Genomic DNA, 21,249 nt, shown 5'->3' with positions numbered 1-21,249 from the left:
CAGGTGTCAAAACGGACTCGGGCAGTACATAATGCATGATTCTGGGGTGGCAGTTGAGGGGAGGAAGCCTAAAAGATTGGCTTATTTTTCTTATTAATATTTATAGGCTAAGAAACAGCTCTATCCCCACTAGACAAGAATATGGGCTTAATTTGAAGCAGACGTAACTTGATTTGCGTTTCTGAACCCCCGTGGCTTGGTCCTCAAGGCTGCCTGGAGCAGAGATGGGTGGGCAACGCCACCTTCTTCACTCTGCTGCCCCGTGGCGGTGGGGACTGAGAACACAGAAGAAGTGGGTCCCTCTGATGGAGCTTGTCCACCGCAGGGACAAAGATGGGTGGAGCTGAGACTGATGCAGACAGGAAATGAAAGCCCACAGCACAGAGCTTGAAAGAAGCAGGGAGGGCACAGCCAGCCCAGGGGTGCAGAGGAAAGCGACATGAGCTACAGGTTGGAGGGCGGGTAGGACCTAAGTGAAGTATGGGGGAAGGGTGCTCCAGGCAGAGGGAACAGCATGTGCAAAGGTCCAGCGGCATGAAGGACTGCATCTTTTCGCGGGGGGGGGGGGGGGGGGGGGGGGGTTCTCTCTCCCTTTAGGAACACTAAGTGAGAGAAACTAAAGATATCTATCATTGATAACTGGTGTTGGGGGAGAAGGAAGCAGACAAGAAAAATTGGCAATAGCTCCTTTCTAGAGAGCAGAGTGCTGAGTCAGGAATGAGGGTTTGGAAAACTGCCTGCAGGTGGGAGCCATCTCCAGCCTCCTAGTGATGGGCAAGGTATGTTGATGACACCTGGGCTTGAAATGAGGCAGGCAGACTGTAAGGCTCTGTACCTCACCTACAGCAGCCTGCACAGAGCAGGGCACAAAGCCCCTGCATGATCTCACTGCAGCCCAAGAGGTGGCCAGGGCGGGTGGTCCTATCACAGCTGGTCACAGGGGAGGAAAAGAGGGCCGGAAAGGGAGGCACTGCCCAGGTTTCACTCCACGCAGAGTCTGGACTTGGACTCTCGGCCCCTAACTGCAAATCCGGCGCTTTCTCCAGAACGTGACCTCTGTCCATCTCTGCTCCAATCCCAAGCATAAACTCGGGTTTTACAGAGACAGGGAAGGGCTGAGGAAAAGGAGGATGGAGGAAGAAGGGGATGAGAGGGCGGGGCTGAGGCGATCAGGAACTGGGCTCTCTCCCGCCCAGCTGGGCGAGTTTGGACTAGTGACATAACATTTGTGAGACGTGTTCAAATCTGTGGAAAAGAGAATTACACCCATTTCATCAAGCGCTCATGAAATTAAAAGGTTGCAATAAATACAACTGAGCACTTCTTATGCGCCAGGCACTGTGCTGGACACTCTTGCAATCTTATTTACTCTCTAGACCATTCTGCAGAGCGAGTGTTATTACTTCCATTTTCTGGAAGAGGAGACTGCGGCCCCAGTGACTCTGCAACTTTGCCCAAAGCCAGTGGCACAGGGTTAATAATACTCTCCCTCTTTAAAAAAATAGAGAAAAACCAGTCCAGACAAAAACACAAGGGGGAGAAGTCTGCATGCCCCCCACCAGACAAGCCCTGGCCCCTCAAATCCAGCAGTTAGAATCCACCCCCAAGTGCTTCCTTCTCGGTTTATGCTCTTTCCTTTGCCTTTTTAGTTTCTTTTCTTTGCCAGGAGTCAAGATGGCTAGAGGAAAGCCTTCTGTCTTTAGGTGTGGTTTTTGAGAAGAGCTTTTAGGCTGTTTTAAAAAATCTTTTCTGGGGGCTTCCCTGGTGGTGCAGTGTTTGAGAGTCCGCCTGCCGATGCAGGGGACATGGGTTCGTGCCCCGGTCCGGGAAGATCCCACATGCCGCGGAGCGGCTGGGCCCGTGAGCCATGGCCGCTGAGCCTGCGCGTCCGGAGCCTGTGCTCCGCAATGGGAGAGGCCACAACAGTGAGAGGCCCCTGTACCGCCAAAAAAAAAAAAAAAAAAAAAAACCTTTTCTGAGAAAACTCACTCCCAGAGAAAAGTCTTTCCTCGGAACAAGAAAATTACGAGGTAACGGATTCTGATCTCATCAGCCTCCCTGAGAGGCTCATCAGCTGGCCTCCCAGATGGTCTCTCATCCCCGAAGCCTCAATAAAAGCCCAGCCCAGGCCCAGGACACTGTGCTGTGGCTACCAGACTAATGGGATGTCTTTCCCAGCAGAGACCCATGCAGGAAGACCCCAAAAGAAGTACCAAAGGGAGAATTAGAGTCAGGCCTGGGGTGTTTCTAGAGAGAGGAGGATATCCAGAGGACACCTGGAGGGATTCAAGGGGAGGAGGCGGGAAAGATGGGGGATGGAGGGTGTCTTCATGATGACACACACCCACAGCAGTGGGTTGAATTGTGTCCCCAAAAGAAAGAGGTCCAAGTCCCAACTCGCTACCTGTGCATTCACCTTATTTGAAAATAGAGTCTTTGCAAAAGTTTTTTTGAGATGAGATCATCCTGGATTTAAGGTGGGCCAGAAATCCAATGACTGATCCTTATAAGACAAAGCACAGGGAGATTTGAGGCAGAGAGAGACACAGGGAGAATCCACGTGAAGTCAGTGGCACTGGTTGGAGTGATGTATCTACAAGCCAAGAGCACCAAGGCTTGCCAGCGGCAACCGGAAGCCAGAGAGAGGCCTGGCGTGAGCCTCAGAGCACCCAGGAGGAGCCAAGCCTGTCGGCACCTTGATCTCAGACCGCTGGCCTCCAGAGCCGCGAGACAGTGAATTTCTCTTGTTTTAAGACACCCAACTTTGTGGTAACTTGTTACATCTGCCCTAGGAAACTAATACACCCACCTAAGGGCCAGAGCCGCGTAGCTCCCCGATTTGTAGCTGGTTTCTGACTGGCTTCCCCGGGCCTCACAGTCAGAGGGGATGATGAGGCAGTGGGGTCCTTTAGCAGTAAACTTCCCGGGCTCATTGGCCCCACGTCTCCGTGTTACGTGGGGCTGCAGGAGCCAACACTCTGGGTCATGTTCTCCGCTAGCAAAGACGTGCGAGGCCAGGCGGGGCCCTCCTGCTGGTGAAGGAGCAGAGCCCAGCTACACGGCCTCCCCTGCCCCTGCATTCAGGCTGCGGGCCTTCCATCCTGTCTCCAGGGCCCGTCCCTCCCCGCAGGACTCGGCCCTGGTCCACAGCTGGGAGGAGAGCCCAGGCCTCAGGGCAAAAACCTCCATCCCCGCCCCCTTCCCCTGGCAAATTACTCCAGCAAGTCAAACACCTGAAGGGCTAAGAGCTCGTGGACTCGGCAAACCACCCGTGCTGACTCCCAGCTTCTGCTTACCTTCCCCTGGGTCCCAGCTGCCATGCTTTACCTTGTAGGGGCCTCACGAGTCCCTTGAAGTGGGCAGGTGCTGATGGGCAAGTATCCATGCAAGAGGTTCTCTTACTGTTGTTTCTTCTTTTTTTAAACGTTCCATAAAGGCAGTCTCCAGCAAAGCTGATGCCACCCAGCCTGTGCCCACGCTGGTCCCTCTGCCTGGGGCCGCCTCCCTCCGTATTCACATGAGCCCCTCGACGTCAGCTCAGCCACCACGTCCCCTCCCCCCGTGCCCTGCGCTGGTTCCGACACCTCTTTCTTCTCCGTGCTTTCTGCGGGCAGAGGAGCCCAGCTCAGAGAGGCCGAGGCCCTTGGCTAAAGGCACACAGTCGAGAGTGCAGGGCCAGGAACGGGAAATGCACGGCCCACGGGACAGGGTCCTGCCCTCACAGGGCTCGTGCTCTGGTGCCGTAGGAAAGGAGCGCAGACAAGTTCAGGCGACCCTTCAGACGGCGGGGGGGGGGGGGGGGGGGGGGGGGGGGGGCCACTGCCCCAGCCCAGGTCAGAGTCCAGCCCTCCCGCCAGCTGCGCGTGAGCGCGTCCTGGGGCGGCAGGTCACACCTGCCCACCCATCAGAGGGGCCGGGGTGGGAGCCCTGAGGTGCCTGGAACAGGGGGCGGCAGGGTGAGGCCCGTGGACCCGGTGTGCTCGCTCGCGAAAGAAGTTTGATTGGGAGAGAGCCACACGCACTCGCTGGTGGCTTGTCATTGCTTTCTTGCTCCAGTGGCTGAGCTGAGTAGATACGAGATCTTCTGGCCCGGCTCACAAAGTTTGAAACAGTTACCACCTGGCCCTTTACAGAAAAGGGTTTGCAACCGCTGCTTTAAAGAGCAGAGGCCCCCCCGGGCACTCGGCGTCCTCGAGGCAGGGCGTTCCAGCCCCGGAGGGGGACGAGAGCCACCCAGGTGTGTGCGTTTTGTTCTCTCCGGGATCAGGCAGAATGTGCTAGTCCCTGCAGGTGGAGGCTGTGGTTGGTTTTGCTCTGTATTTCGGCTTGTTTATTCCTCCTGTTTGTGTTACCGAGTCCAAGCTCGCTCTGCTCTCCGCATGACAGGCCAATGAGTCGGAGACGAGGTGTTGAGGCAGGGAAGAAGCCGGCAGACCGAGAAGCCGGCCGACTAAAATCTCAAAATAACCATCGTGTCAGGGTTTGGATGCCAGTTTCTTTTATAGCACAGAGAGGGGGAGGAGATGAGGAAGTAAAGTAAAAAGGCCCTAAGTTTTGCAAATGTCCCCTGGAATGGCCAGCCTCGGGGAGGGGATGTGCTAATTTCTTTCTTGCAGCCACCGACAGGTGGACAGGGTCCGGATGTTTCCCTGAACAAAGGCACTTTGGTTTAACATTCAGCCAGAGGGGCAGGGTTCCCTGAGGCAGGCCATTATGTATACACAGTATCCTTTTAGTGAACAAAAGCAGCGGGAAGCAAAGGTTAAAGTAAAAGAAACAGATCCAGACTTCCCTGGTGGCGCAGTGGTTAAGCATCCGCCTGCCAATGCAGGGGACACGGGTTCGAGCCCAGGTCCGGGAAGATCCCACATGCTGCGGAGCAACTAAGCCTGTGTACCACAACTACTGAGCCAGTGTTCTAGAGCCCGTGAGCCACAACTACTGAAGCTCACACGCCTAGAGCCCGTGCTCTGCAACAAGAGAAGCCACTGCAATGAGAAGTCCACGCACCACAATGAAGAGTAGTCCCTACTCGCCACAATTAGAGAAAGCCTGCGTGCATCAATGAAGACCCAATGCAGCCAAAAAAAACAAAAAAAACCACACCACTCCAGCCTTCCTTTCTGGCTCCTTGCAGGTCACGAACTCTTGGCCTCAAGGAGGCTGTTCCTTGGAGGTGATTCAGTCTGAACTCGGCCAAGGTGGTAGATACCAGATGTGAAGACGGTGGGATATCCGCTCTCAGGGGCAGGGCTGCCTATGTCCAAGCATAGACCTCCTCTCTCACTGAGGTGCAGGGGTGGCCATGAGACACAGACTACCTTGCTCCAAGCTGTGTGGGTCTGCTCGTGGCCCAGTCCCTGGTAGGGAGTAGCCAGAAAATTTAGACCAAGCTTCCTCTTGCAGAAAGAACCCAGTCCACTGGGAGGAAAGTGGAGAGTCTGGAATGTTATATGGATTTATTGAGCACCTACTATGTGTCAGGACTATGTTCAGGATACGGTGATGGGCAAAGCAGACCCATGGAGCCCCCAAGGAGCTCATGGACTCATGAAACAAACATGCATTTGACAAGGCAGCCCCTACATGTAAAATCATACCATGAGAATAGTGTTGTCTTTTGATTTCCCCAAAAGTAGAGCTGAGACTAGGCCTCGGGTGCACAGACTTTATTTGGGATGTGATCCCAGGAAGCAGAAGGAGGGAGGGTGGGCAGGCAGGGAAAGAAAGGAGGAGAGGACACACACAGGGATGCTCTGGGAGGTCAGTACAGACGAGCAGGGGCCAGTGCTCCTGGGACCCCTGAGAAGTAGGCAGAAACCCTCCTGGAAGGTCAGCCGGAGAGACGTGGTGGGAGGGAGACCGGAGCACCATCCACAGCTCCAGGGTGCCCCCCGCTATGAACGCGATCCCACTTCTCCAATGTGGCTGCTCTCGGGGGAGCCCTGGAGGAGAGAGACCGAGACCCCAGCCCTGGACTCAGTGCTGTGCACCGAGACCCACCTGAGTTCTGTGAACTGACGCCCAGGCTGGCGGAGGGAGGCGGAGGAGGGCAAGGAGGATGTGACGTGGGCCCCAGATGTGTCGCTGTAGGTGCTCTAAAGGCAAAAGCGGGAGACAGGGAGACCCGTCCAGCTGGGGGCAGACGAGACGCGCCTGAGGAAGGGTCCAGCGGGACCGGCCCAGGAGGATCACAGGATGCAATGCAAGGATGGCTGGGGGAGGGGACAGGAGATGGGCTGGTGAGGGAGGGGGCATGGGTCCACATTCCTGCAGGGAAGATTACAAGGAAGGGAAGAACAGGAATTCGTGATTTTTGTCTCTCAAAGCTCAGATCCTCAGGCTCTGGTCTGTCTTCCTCCCTCCCTGCCACCTTCCCTTCCCTCCTTATTTTACCTTTCTCCTTCCCCCAGTGGCTTCCCCACATAAAATTAGTACCTGTGTGTTTTATAAAAGTTACGGATGGCACGTTGTGCTGAGTACCATATCCGCTCTTGCCGAGATGGTGTAGTCAATTCATGGGCAGCCCCCCGCGGAGCCGGGAGGAAGGGCAAAGTCCAGACTTGACCCCCCACCCCCGCCCCGTGACCAGAGGGCTCTGCAGAGGCCCGGAGACCCACCTGGGGAGTGGGCGTTGCACGGGGGGGGGGTGGGGGGGGTGGGGGGGTGGAGGGAGAATTCTGCCATGCTGGGTGATCTAGAACGAGATGACGATCGTCTAGGTAAGAAGAGAGAGATTCTCCTGAAAATCGTGCCTCGTCCATCAGGATTCCAGGGGTCTTCAGTAGTCTAGTCTCATGTCCATGTGTTTTTTTATCTGTAAACATGTGAGTACTACAGATACAGATGGCTTCACATTCTGCTGACCCACAAGTCCAAAGTAAATCATTTTCTTAACATCGGTCACCAGAGAAGAAAACTATAGAGGGTGAAATATAAAAATATAAATATTTTTATACCCTACAGGCAGGTTGAAAATGAGGTACAACAAAGGAAAATGCAGCTCCTATGTATAAAAAGCCAAAATAAATTAAAGCAATAAATCTGGAACAGTGACAGAAGGCAATTTAATAAGCCTTTCCAACAAAAGCACATTCTGAACAAGAACACACATCATTACCACCACTGTCCCCATCACCACCATCCCCACGGCTTCAGGAAGCCAAATGTGGAATGACGAGAAGCTGAGTGAGAACTCTGGGAGTTGGTATGGTACTTTTGGTTTTCCTGATGGCCTCATCCTAAATCATGAAATAATGCATGGGTCGATTTTCTGACCTGTCAAATGCGGATAATAATGATTGCTTTGTGACTGTACCAAAGCAGTTAGAAAATTTGGAAGGAACCCCATTGGAAAAGCATAAATCCTCTATAAATACCAGTGTCTTTGTCAGCATCTTAACCATTTTTATCAGAATTGAAGTCATAACAGCAATAATAATATATCAGTTAATACTTAACCAATTTCTCTCGGGACTATAAAACCCCACTTTATGGGTGAAGATAACTGCAACTCATCAGGGTCAGAGCTGCCATATACAGTTGCACAGGTTGTGCACTGCACAGCTCTAGGCTCTAGGGATGCTGTTTTTGTTATCACAGTTTGGGACACTCTCAGCAAAGGGCAGTGAGAAGGCTTGAGCAACAGGCAACCTTTGTTAATTCTCAAAAAGGTTTAGCAGAAGGCTCATCAGGAGTTCAGTTTAATTGTCTGACTCGAAGATGACACCTGAAACTTAAAAGAAAGTGTGATCTTTTTTCCAAACTAAATGGTGTAGAATCTCAACATAAAGCCTTCCTTGCCCCATTCCCTGCTGTCCCCAGCTAGGGCCACCCTTGTACTGCAGCCTGGATTCTGGGACTGGGGAGAAAGTTGTGGGTCCTCCCTGCCCACCACGCCACCATGGATGGGGGCAATAACAGATGTCAGCAACAGCCATCTGGGGCGGGGGGAGGTTGGAAGATAGCCACGCATGAGACACCAAACCAGAGGGTCAGCAGTCGATAACAGCAGAGGGAGGTGGGGCAGTGTTGTGCCCTGAAGGAAAGTTTGAAGAGAACTGAAACCCAGGCCCCAGTCCCCACTGCCCAAGCCGTGCACCATGTGGTGAGAGGTGCACCTGCCCAACAGAAGGGCACCTTTGCTGGTTCACGAAAAGGCCTCCTGTAGGGAGCTGAGTACCCAAGGGGAAGGGAGGGGAGGGAAGGAGGAAGGGAAGGTGAGGACAGGAGAGGGGAAAGGGGAGAGGGATCCTGTATTCATCTGACAAGCATGGCTTGGTGGTTAAGAGCTTGGGCCCTGTGGTCACACTGCCTGGGGCTAAATCCTGGCCCCAACACCTACCAAGTGCATGACCTTGACAGTTACCTCCACGACTCAGTTTCCTTCTCTGTAAAGTGGGATGGATAGCTCCTTGAGGCTTAAGTGAGTTAAGCGGGGGGCAGGGAGAGTGCTGGTAGATACCCCGCATGTGCTCAGCGACTGTCCGCTGTTGTGATGGGCGTGCGCTGGGCTCTGGGCGCCCACGGATGAACCAGACAGATCCTGGGAGGCAGATTCATAAACGAAGATGGATCTCAGCTGTTTCCAGGGGCTGTGATCAAAGACCAGGAAGTCAGGTCAGCCTGGCAGCCAGGCCCCTCAGGACAGAGCAGATCCAAAGAACAGCAAGCTGACAATGAGGGTTGTGTTTAACCCCTGCACATTCAGGGGCAGAGACTTTACCAAGAGGAGAAAGGATAAAACCCAGCTACTCACCAAGATCTCCCCAACCCAGGCCCAAGGGAGCGCCTCCCGGTCAGCGCCCTGCCCCACCCAGCACAGCCCCACAGAACACTGCAGTCCGCACCTCCTCTCCTCAGGGACCTCTCCCCCGCATTCTGCGCCCACCCCCAACTCGTCAGGGTTTTGAAAACAAAGAAACCAGCTCGAATCCTGGTTCCACCCTGTTCTAGTTGGTAAGCTACAGCATTTACTGGGAAGATTCTGTCCCAGCAGGGGGGGCAGGCCAGTCCTTACTGTACACACGGAAGGAGGGATGCTCAGCTAGGAGCCAGAAGGCATGGGCCTTCCTTCGCCTAGTGGTCACTCACCGCAGGCAAACCCCGTAACTTCACTGAGCCTCAGCTTCCTCGCCTGAAAAGCAAACAAGGGTAATGATGGTTGAATGAGAAAATAGATTTAAAAACATTAGAGCCCTACAAGGCACACAGCTAGTGCTCAGTAAATACTGCTGTAATTGTTACACCTGTTGTATAAACAATGCGCCCCTCCCCAAGGTCATGGTTATTTCAGTTCCACAAGCAAATTCTGAGCTCCGCTGTATAGCAGACCCTGGGCTGTATTCGGGGTGAGGAAGAGTGTGGTCCTTGCCTTCAATATCTGTCTTAGAAGGGAAAAAAACTCATTAATAACCATACTGCAATGGGGTCATTACCTCTCAGCTATTGTTACACAGTGCTGTGTAACAAGCACTCCCTAAACTCTGTGGCTTACAGCAATAGTCACCTTCTCACACTGCTCAGTCCTGCAGCATGGCCTACGGTGCTGTGTGTTTAGCCGATGTACCCTGTGCTCAGCTCTGCCACATGTCTCTCCTCCCCCCGGACCTGCAGCCACCCAGGGCACGCTCTTCTCTGCAGATCACAACCTCAAGAGGCAAGTCCAACCACGCAAGCACGTTTCAAGCCTCTATCTGAGATGCATTCACTAGCATCCCATCGGCTAAAGAAATTCACACAGGCAAGCCCAAAGTCAAGGTGTAATGATATACACTCTGCATCCACATGGTTCTGGGCAGGGGGTGTGGATGTAGAATGCGCGGGTGCAAAGAACTGGGCCCAATCTCCACGGGAGCCTGGACTTCAGTGCATTCTGAACACAACGGAGGTGTGAAAGAGGAATAAAGGCCCCAGGAAGATCACGCTGGTTACAGAGAGAAGGCGGCCTTAGAGGAGAGAGGGACTCGAAGCAGAAAGACCTCTTACAAGGGACCCCCTAGGAGTTCCACAACCTGACCCCTGTGAGTGACCGAGGGATGAATCTGAGAAACAGACCACACTCCCCAGTGCTGTGCGCCAGCCCCAGGCATTTTCCAGGAAATGAAAATCACTCCCCTCGGTCACTTGATAACTTGGGGAAGATCGGTCAGGCGGGCAAGATGATTTTTCTAAGGCTCCATTAGCGAGGATCAGACGAACACCAGGACCAGCTTTTGCTTTCACATCCACCAGCGTGGGTTGCCCACACTGCATTGCATATTGTTGGTTGCCCTTTGAGAAGTCTTAATTATCTGGATCCGTTGGAAACCGTGTCAGTTATTTGAAACCAAGAGATCGATAGCTCCAATCAATGCCGGGCCATTAAGGCACAGAGAGGTCGATAGAAACAGCCCCAGCTCCACACGCAAAACTCACGGTGCCCGAGGCACCTTCATTTTCTGAAATAAGAACAGAAAACTCTTCAAGTTGGACAGTGTGGTCACTGACTCTCTGACGGGGCCGTCACCGCAGCTCTCAGGAGGATATAGAATTAGATTGAGATCTTTTATTTTAGGTGGTTGAAAAGTTTTTGCCATTTTCCCCTTAGGAAACTGGTTATTTATTTTCAAATTGAGCCAGACCTGCCTGAGAAGGTTTTTTTCTCTCCTTCTCTCTCTTGTCTCCCCTGGGGTCCCACCTGATTCCAAAGGCCTCACCAGGCAGAGAAGAGCTGGGCTCCACTCACGATGCCATCATGGCTTTGCCGGGTGACCCCCGTGTCCAGAGGCACACTTAGCATTCCCCTTGGGTGTCCTTACTTAGACATGGCATGACCAAGCCTGTGCCTCTGTGTCTCCTCTATCTCAGAAAGTGGCATGTTGTGGGTGCCATCCACAATTAAAACAGGGGACTTCCCTGGTGGCGCAGTGGTTAAGAATTCACCTGCAAACGCAGGGGATGCAGGTTCGAGCCCTGGTCTGGGAAGATTCCACATGCCGGAGCAACTAAGCCCGTGCGCCACAACTACTGAGCCACATGCTGCAACTACTGAAGCCCGCGTGCCTAGAGCCCGTGCTCTGCAACAAAAGAGGCCACCGCAGTGAGAAGCCCGCGCGCTGCAACGAAGAGTAGCCCCTGCTCGCAGCAACTAGAGAAAGCCCGCACGCAGCAACAAAGACCCAAAGCAACCATAAACAAAAAAAAAAATTTTTTTTAAGTGTTTGGTGCATAGTAGAAGCTCCACAAATAATTACTGAGTGAACAAATGAAGGACACTGGGGAAGTTATATAATTTCCTGGAGGCCACTTTCCCACCAGTAAAGAAATGCAACTGTTTCTTATCCCTAGGAGCAGTTTAATGATTGGCCCAAAATAGGTGAGAACTTTAGCACCATGCCTGGCACACCTGGGCCTGCTCCTTCTGCCAGTGGAGACAGGAGGCAGCCACCTGTGGGCCATGGGGAGAACTGGGGCTGGGTGTTCCCAGAGCAAAGGGAGAGCAGGGAATTGAGAGGCCCAAAGTTTCTCGTGCAGGTTCAGAACCAGCCAAGGATCCTGTGGAGAGAGAAACGAGATTCTCTCGTTGGAAAAAAGCCCCAGAAAAACACCAAGTTGCCAAGACTGAATGTAAGAGACCCACGTGAGCAGCTAGTGATGTCAAAAAATAAGGGGACAGCACTGCAGCTGGTGGGGGGGGGGGTCATGAATCGCTTATTTGCTCCATACAATATGGCTGCAGGGTTCCGGCCACTACATCCTCATTCCAGGTAGCAGGAAGGGAAATGGAGAATGCAAGGAGCACTTCTAGAAGCCTATCCATTGGTTGAACTCAGTCCCATGGACAAACCCATCTGCAGGGGGCGGTGAGCAAGGTAACCTCTCAGCAGGGCAGGGCTCCCTCTAACAAAATGAGAGTTTTCTTATTTTGTTGGCAGTGAGGAAGAGCAGAATACACATGGGTAGGGGGCCAGTAGACTCCGCCACAGGCGGCTTCTGCCCAGATAGCCAACATCATGCTGGGAGGTAAGGGGGGCTGAGCATCTGGGCCGCCCTGGGCCAGAGAGGACTCCAGGAGGGCCTGAGCTGCCGGCTGACAGAGGAGACAGGACTCACTGTCTGCTCCCCCTGGCTGGCCCATCTCCTTAAAACAGGGAGTAGGGGGCGAGGACCAAGAGACAGCATAGAGGCCAAGAGGAGAGAGGTCTGGGAGGCCTGGGTCCCAAACAAGGGAGCTGGGTTCAGGGTCAGGGTTCCAATCCCACAGCTGGGGTCTTGGATCTCGTGTGAGCCCCCAGGGCCGGATGTGGAGAGCAGCTGCATGGATTTATACTCCACTATTTTCAACAAAATGGAGTTCTTTCCATTTTATTAATTTTTTTTTAGTTCTTTCCATTTTAAACTAATCACAAGCACTGAAAAGTGATGTCAATGCCACTAAACACTAATTTTTTAAGAATGGTGAAGATGTGTTGCATATCTACAGCGGAATATTACTCAGCCATAAAAAAGAATGAAATAATGCCATCTGCAGCAACGTGGATGGACCTAGAGATCGTCATACTGAGTGAAGTAAGTCAGACAGAGAAATAGCTATGATATCGCTTGCATGCAGAATCGAAAAAGAAATTATACAAACGAACTTATTTACAAAACAGAAACAGACTCACAGACTGAGAACGAACTTATGGTTACCGGAGTAGGGGGAAGGGTGGGGAAAGGGGTAGTTGGGGAGTCTGGGATTGACATGAGCACAGTGCTGTATTTGAAATGGATAACGAACAAAGCCCTCCTGTAGAGCACAGGAGCTCTGCTCAATGCTATGTGGCAGCCTGGATGGGAGGGGAGTCTGGGGGAGAGTGAATACATGTATACGTACGGCTGAGCCGCTTTGCGGTGCGCCTGAAACTGGCATGGCGTTGTTAATCGGCTCTACTCCAATATCAAATAAATTTTTTAAAATGCAAGAACTGGCAACTCAGACACTGATACAACCAGCAACGCGGACACTGACACACTGAGCAAGTCCCTTTTCCTCCTGATGGCCACTGAGTCCTGCTGGCCTGCCCTCCAAGCGTCAGTGCTCAGCCCCTCCTTCCATCCCCACAGCTCTGCCTCCATCTGACCCTCATCTCTTTGGTTCTGGACCATCTCCATCACCTCCTAACTGGTGTCCCTGCGTCCCTCTTCCTTGCTCTCCAGGCCATCCTCCACCAGCTGCCAGGAGGGATGATTCTAGAGCTGTGGTCCTGGGTGCTTGTTACAAGCACAGATTCTCAGGCCCCACTGTGGACCTACAGGACACCATCTGAACTGTCACACTATCCCCCGGGGATTCTCACGTACAATAAGGCGTGAGAAGCCCTGTTGTAACCCACACCCCAACCGTGCCACGTCACCCCGGCGTCAAGGGCACCTTCACAAGACCCTGAAGGACAGTGTTCTTAGCCCTCCCAGCTGCCTCACCCCTCCCTCCATGCGCCCCTAGAACCTTCCACTCCAAATACAGCAAGCCACTTACCATCCCCCAGACGCTATTGTTGTGTGTCCCCACATCTGGCCCTTTCATTCATTCATTCAGTTATCATTTATTCACTCCTTCCACAAAGATACACCGATGCTCAGGGCAAGGGACTGGGGGGCGCTCGTCCTCAGGGAGGTTAGTGTCTCCATAAGGAAGACACTAATGGGGAGAGCAGTCATTAAACATTAAGTGACAGATTATGTGCGATTAATTACGTCCATGTGAGGGCCTTGCCTGAGACGTTCTGGGTGATGAGAGCACACAACAGGGGTCTAACCTAGAAGACGCCTCTAAGAGTATGAAGACAGGCCAGACAGAGGAAGCGTGTGTATGAGGCCACGAGAAGTCCAGAGCTCCCGGAGTATGGAAGCAAAGAGGAGAGTGGCCCCAGGAGGCTCTCTGGATGGTCCTATGTGTCCTCAGAGGCCACGGTAAGGGATTGGCCAGATGGATAGATGAAGTGTGCTTAAAGAGGCCCCATCGTCAGTTTTCCCATCTTTGGAGTGACCGGGCCAAGCTTTCTAAAGTGCCTCTCCCCAGGAAAATGTTGCAGTTCTACACTATTCACAGAGGAGTTTCCAAATGCCTTGGAAGTTATCCCCGGTTTTCCTATGGTGACTGCAAATAGCAGCCACTGCTCCCTGTCACTTGGGCGAAAATATGGCCACATGTATGAAATGGATTTACTACCAGAGAAAGGGGTATTAATCCAGCTGCAAGTTTTCTCTGCTGCAACCCAAGGCAGTAAATTCCAGCTAGCCGGCAGCAGCTCTGATACAGCATGAAATACGGCGCTTATGGTGTGTGTGTGTGTGTGTGTGTGTGTGTGTGTGTGTGTGTGTGTGTGTGTGTGTGTGTTTAACAAAGGGAACTCTTTTTCAGATTCTTAATTGACAATCACATGTTCCCATCTAAAAACCAGAGCAGATGATGAGATCATAAAAACGTGAGGCAAAAAAATGCCCGTTTTCCTGCCCTTATTGACTCTTCAACGTACAGAGTTCATTGAGTGAGAGCCTTCTTGTCTGCGGTAGGGACTTTCCTGTGTTTTTGAGTATCAAAAGGAAATTAAACCAGCCAGAATAATTCATTGAACACATAGTAAATGCAAATTGGCTTTTAAGAACAATAATAGCGAGTATTAATATTCCTGGTTATTATTGTCACTAACATTTATTGAAAGATCCCAGGACGTGGTAATCATTCTAGAGCTCCCTCCTGTAGATTCTGAAATAGCCAGGAAAGGCAGGCTGCTATTATCCCCGTGTTTCTGTTGACGAGCACTAAGATCAGAGAGGGTAAGTGTCTCTTCCAGGCTTGCACAGGTGGGTAAGGAGCCAAATGTGAACCCAAGCTTGTATGTTTCCCACCACATCACAGGAATTAGACCCAGATCCCCAAGGTTGACACACTTCCTCATGCTCTAAAGTGGGAAGCCCCTCCACTCTCCCCAGCTGCACCTGCACCCCACCAATCCCCTATTTCCACGGGTTCCAGGGAAGATTTGATGAAGTCCCAAATCCCCAGCTACTCCCTTGGTCTGGTTATCTGAACCGGACCTTATGGCAAATTTCTCCCCAGAACAAAGTCTGTTTCCAAAGGCATTTTCCTGGCAATGTTTGATGCTAACAGGGTTTTTCCCAGATAGCTGTTGTTTTCAGCCCCCGTCTTGTTCATTTCATCAACGTTTATTGAGCACCTACTGCATGCGATGATCCCAACCCTGGGGAGGCAATCATGTGGCTCGCACTCCAGCGAGAGGGAAGAGAGGGAACCAAGGCAGGGAGGAGCGCTCACCCGTCCCCAGCCAGTGGCCCCATCAAGCGTACTTCCTTGGAGAGCCTTTCCCATGATGGGTGGAAGGGGGCTTGGCCAGCGAGCGCTGGGCACAGGAAGCTACTTGCGTCCAATAGCTACCTTTCTCTCCCTCCTTCTTGACCAGCAAAACCTGCCTCTCAATGACAGAGGTTCCAAAGGCAGGTCCTCAAGTTCTCAGGCTCCCTTGCCACTAAGAGTGGTCATGTGATCAATGCCAGCCAGTGAGAGTGGAGGGCAAACCTGTTGAGACTTCTGAGGAACATTTCTCTCTGATAAGATACAGACGCACAAATAGAAAGCCTCAGCCCTGTCTTTTCTAATCTTGATTTTTTTTTTTTTGCGGTACGCGGGCCTCTCACTGTTGTGGCCTCTCCCGTTGCGGAGCACAGGCTCCGGACGCGCAGGCTCAGCGGCCATGGCTCACGGGCCCAGCTGCTCCCCGACATGTGGGATCCTCCCGGACCGGGGCACGAACCCACGTCCCCTGCATCGGCAGGCGGACTCTCAACCACTGCGCCACCTGGGAAGCCCCTAGTCTTGATCTTTTATTTGGCTATGTGAGGAGATCAGAAATCCTGTGACATGGAGGACTTCAAAACGCACTAAGGAGACAGAGTAGAAAGAAGGAAAGGACCTGGGTTCTTGACAGCATCCTTAAGCTGTCTCTGGTCTGTAAAAGGAAGATGTGTCTATAAATGAAAATATGGCAGCCTGAGCAACCTAGACATCAAGGCAAAAATGGAGAAGAGCCAAGTCAATAATAACCGTTTCTCTCCAGGAGAAAGCAAATGGATTTATCAGAGCAGAGACAATGGCCATAGGACCTAGCACCCAGTAACCCTTTGTCCTATCCCTGAGTTTTCTTTTTAAGATATATATATACTTTTAACGCTTTTCTGTTTTAAAAAAAATTTATTTATTTTATTTATTTTTGGCTGCATTGGGTCTTCGTTGCTGTGCGTGGGCTTTCTCTAGTTGTGGTGAGAGGGGCTTACTCTTTGCTGTGGTGCGTGGGCTTCTCACTGTGATGACTTCTCTTGTGGAGCACGGGCTCTAGAGCACAGGCTCAGTAGTTGTGTGGCTCACGGGCTTAGTTGCCCCGCGGCATGTGGTATCTTCCCAGACCAGGGCTCGAACCCGTGTCCCCTGCATTGGCAGGCGGATTCCCAACCACTGCACCGCCAAGGAAGCCCCCTGAGTTTTCTTTTAAAGTGTCCACAGTCAGCCCCAAACCAGGCGGGGGCAGGATGCTGTGTAGGGTCTGAAAACAAATCCCAGGCTCTGGATCCCACCTTCACTGAACCCTACCAAGATTCCTCAGCTGCTTCTAAGATTGAAAAAGAAAAAAAAGAAAACCCGGCCCTGAAGAGCTTTCCTTCAGCAGCAAGTCGGTCAGGATGGAATCAAACAATCCATCAAGGAGGAAATGAGGACACTTGAGTAGGGAATTGGAAATGAAGCTGAGACTGTACAAGAAAGTAGATGAAGTATGAAAAGCAGCTTTCCTTTTAATGCATTTATACATGAGAACATCAAAAATACCACATCTGAGAGGGCCTGCATTTCCATTTGCAGAAGGAACCTTGGGACTAAAAGTCTGGGTGGAAGGTAGCAGTGGCATCGCTACTGGGCCACTTGGAGGCCCTTGGGTTTTCTGCTCTGTCCCAGCCAGTGCATCCTCGGGATCAGGGGGGCAGGGAGGCAGCCAGAGGGCTGCTTCCAGAGTGCAGAGCTGACCTGCCCCTTTCAGACCAAAAAATGCCCATGAACTCTGTTGTCCCGAGGCCTGGGAATGGCTTCTTTCCACAGAGTCCTGAGCTCTCTGTGATCTGACCTTGGCCCCCTTCCCCTGCTGCCTGTTCCTGGCTCTGCTCCCTCAGTACCAATCCACTCACTTCTTCCCTCCTTCATGCCTCTGAGCCTTGACCCATGTTTTCCATCCTTCATGCACCCAACAAGCATTTGTTGAGTGCCTTCTGTGTACCTGGCATTGGAACAAGTAACAGTGTATAAGGGTGCATTTAGATACATTCCAAGCTTTGAAGAGTTGCTGAGCCCAGTGGGGAAGACAAATACATAAAAAGATCATCAAAAAGCAGTGTGCACAGGACGACCTGCACATTTGAGAGGGGAGCCTTGTGTGAGGTGTCAGAGCCCGAAAGGGGTGAGGAGGGCAGCCTGGCACGGACACGGCCAGCGTGGCGTGGAACCCAAACTGGGGGAAGAGGACAGCCTCATGGTGGGGCAGCTGGACAGGAGAAGTCAGAGCCTGGGGGAGATGGTGGGAATGAATAGGGGAGATTTCACATACAGGAGGGTTGATAAATAAATGAATACGTTAAGGAGGATGGAGGGAAGTCAGGTTTCTCACCACTGGACTTACAAATACAGGAAGAGTGAAAGCTAGAATAAACTCTCTGGGGTTGGATTGGAACTGAATGTCTTGTGGGATCTTAGTTCTTAGTTCCCCGACCAGGGACCGAACCCAGGCCCTCAGCAGTGAAAGCGCTGAGTCCTAACCATTGGACCGCCAGGGAATTCCCAACTCACGGTTTTCAATACATACAGATAGAATTAGAAATAAACATCCATATACATGTCTGATGCCACCAGGCAGCCATACTCCATTAACACCAAGCACACCTCTCACCCAGCCCTTGGCTTCTAGATACCCTTGTCTTAAAGGAATCAGGCCTTCTTGAGCGACGGCTATTTACATATTTTGAATGTAATCACCTCACAGAATGTGCTCGAAATGGGAAGTAAAGGAGATCTGGACATCCCATCCTACCCAGATGTTCAAAATGATGGGACAAGTTGAAGCCACAAGTACGGCATCACTTCTGTGACATTCCCGTCAAAGGGGCCTGACCCAGCCTTGAGGGAACGTCAGCCTGAAGTGAGGGATACTGACAAAATAACTGGCCTGACGTTTTCAAAGGTGTCAAGGCCATCAAAGTCAGGGAGAGATTCAGATCTGGGTCCCCCCCCCCCCATCCCCGGGGGCCCTTGGAACCCCTTGGCCTGCCCTTCCTTCTCAGCAGGGTTCATGGAGAGCTCGGCTGTGGTTCCATACATCTCCCCAGAGCCCCTGAGATGCAGAATTTCATATTACTGTGGGTCACCTCATCCCCTTCTCTTACAAGTTCACCAGGGGAACAGGAGAAATTAAAGAGAGCGGCAAGGAAAAGAATTACTGGGCTGAAAGACTTGATAATTGCCAAATGATTGAAGTTCGCAGAGAGCTGGAACTATGGAGACTAGCCAATTGATCTTCTCGACAAGAGTTCAGCAACGACAGCACTACCTGTAGCAATAATTGCAGAGTTTGCTAGTCCCAGGAGGGAAAAGCAAGGCCTACTTCCAAGAAAGTGATCTATATAGCTATGGAGATGTATTTATCGTGTCCCCACTCCCAGTCAGCAGCAGACCGGTGAGGAGATACGAGTCCAAGCTTGGGGTCAGGCTTTTCAGCTGTCACAGCATTCACTGGATGTGGAGCCCTGGACGAGTTCTTATCCTGAGCCCCAGTTTTCTCTTTTATAAAATGGGTTTAACAATACAAATATCACAAGGTCGTGGAAGTGTTAAGTCCTACGTAAGTTGATTATCACAGTGAGAGCTCGGTGAGGGCTGGCACCTGCTGCAGTGGCTGCGTTTTGCACCTCTATCTCTTTACCTTATAAGCAGCGGCGATGAGAAACAAAAACGAGGGCCCATGAGTCCAGAGAGGAAAGAAAAGCCAACTCAACTCACAAAAGAAGGGCTTCCCTGGTGGCGCAGTGGTTGAGAGTCCGCCTGCCGATGCAGGGGACGTGGGTTTGTGCCCCGGTCAGGGAAGATCCCACATGCCGCGGAGCGGCTGGGCCCGTGAGCCATGGCCGCTGAGCCTGCGCGTCCGGAGCCTGTGCTCCGCAATGGGAGAGGCCACGACGGTGAGAGGCCTGCGTATCGCAAAAAAAAACCCCAGAAAAATACAAAAATAAAAAACTCACAAAAGAAATCTTGCTTCCTCCAGGAAGACTTCCCAGGCTTCTCAGGGACAGGTCACTGATCCCTCCCCTCCAGGCTTGCTGCAGCCAAGAAAGTCTGAGTCAGACCACACAGAACCACGCCTGCAACACAACGTGAGGGGCTCCTCCAGCCCAGCACTAGTCAGGGACCCTCCCCTGGTGCCCATGCTCGCTCCAACCTGCCGTCTATGCCTCCTGAGCCTGACCTTGGCCTTGCTCTTTGGACTACTAACAGGTATGGCTTCTCCACGTTAGACTTTTGGCTCTCTCTGTCTCTTTTTGTGTCTCTGCTTCTGTGTGTGTCTCTCTCTGAGAGACCTCGCCTCTACTCCCTAGCGCTCACGACCCCCCAGCCTGAGTCCCCCAGGCTCAGTGGTGGAACAGTGGGATTGGTGGGATTCTATACCCAGGCCCCAGCCCCAGCCCGGTTCGCCTGGAAACCGCCCCTCCCCACCACAGCTGCAGCTCCAGGGCTATCCTCAGCCCCCCTCCCTCTTCTAGGGCTGGGAAGCCAACTGGACCCAGGCCCAGCAGAGCTGTTACCCAGGAACTTCCAGCTACAGTGGATACTTCACCTGCCTCTGATGATGGAGGCCACGGGGTATGAAGCTCAGAAGCTGAAAGTGAACAGCAGCCCCCGTGTGAAGGAAGCTAACTTGCAGCAAATGAAAATTAATCCAGCAACTGGGGGAAGCGGGGCCGGCGGAGCAGGGCTGGGCGCTGTGCTCCTGTCTGAAGCAGGGTCTTTGCTGCCCGGCGCGGCCCCCGATTACCGCTGGACGGACGGCCAGGAGGCAGAGGCTGTGCTCCCTGGTGACGACAGGCCTGTGCCTGTGCTGTCCGGTGGCCCCGGCTGTCCCCACTCTTCTGCAGGCTTCGTGTCGCCTCACCTCCTGGCCGCTGGCCCTGCTGGCCTTCAGGGCCTTAAAATCCAACCCCCCGCACTTGGCAGGGAGCCTCAGGGTCAGTGGCCCTCACAGTGGGGCTGTTTCCCAGAACCCACGCCCCCTCCCTTCCCTGATCCGAGTCCAGCCGCTGGGCGGGGTCAGCGTCCTGCATCTCCCACCAGCCCCAGCTTATCGCGCCCGAGGGCGGCCCTCTGACCCCCCTTCCAGACCTCCCTTCCCCAGCCACTCCCACATCCATGAACACCCGAATTCCCACTTCAAATTCCTACGGGCAACTCTTGCTGAGCCCCCATCCCCGCCCCGGTGGACGATGCAGAGGTGGGAGGGAGCTCGACCGGATTCTGGGGGCTCCAGAGGCCCAGGTGAGGCCTCTCATCTGTGGTCGTCCGGCCCCTCGATCCCAGTGCCCATTCTCGCCTCCCAAAAAGCCTGTGTCTACACAGCAGTCACCAGTGATCTCCTAAAGCAGAAGACAAATCATGACCCTCTTCGTTGCTTTCTCGTCACCGTCGAGGAAGGTGCCTGACTCTTCCCATGACCTCGAAGGCTGTCCGTGCCATGGGCCCTGCTGCCACTCTGACCTGTCCTCCCGCCACAAGCCATGCTTCCCTTCCTGCTCTCCTCTCAGGCCCTGTGCTGGGGCAAACTTCCCGGCGTTCAAGGGTCAGCTGCCCTCACACTTTGGTCTCAGCTGCAAAGCCCCTGCCCTTGTGCCCTCTGTGCGCAGGCCCTACCCGTCCACTGGCCTGGCTGGGGGAAAAGGCAGCAGAACCTCCCAAGAGGGCGCAGGGCTCCCTGCTGCCCCCCATGAGTCTCTGGTCAGTGCCTGCCCGAGGCGTGTTCCAGTCCCAGCTGGGACCAAACTCACAAGGCCAGGATGGCACTTTTGATTTCTGTTCTTAGCACCCTGAGGTCCTAGTAAGATGGGAAACACCGGAGGCTGGGTTTGCAAAGGACCCGAGGAACTCGGAGAAGAACCAGTGGTCCAAGCCTTTGTGTCTGAATGAAG

General features: G+C 52.9%; 1 pseudogene; it reads right to left on the bottom strand.

The window, feature by feature from the left end:
• Positions 1–10,780, bottom strand: part of LOC136136930 (eukaryotic translation initiation factor 3 subunit D-like) — a 160,886-nt pseudogene extending 150,106 nt beyond the window's left edge.
• Between the last annotated feature and the right edge of the window lie 10,469 nt (positions 10,781–21,249).

Source organism: Phocoena phocoena, chromosome 17 (assembly GCF_963924675.1).
Source record: "Phocoena phocoena chromosome 17, mPhoPho1.1, whole genome shotgun sequence".
In the NCBI taxonomy this organism is placed as follows: domain Eukaryota; kingdom Metazoa; phylum Chordata; class Mammalia; order Artiodactyla; family Phocoenidae; genus Phocoena; species Phocoena phocoena.
This window is presented reverse-complemented; position numbering and strand designations above follow the sequence as displayed.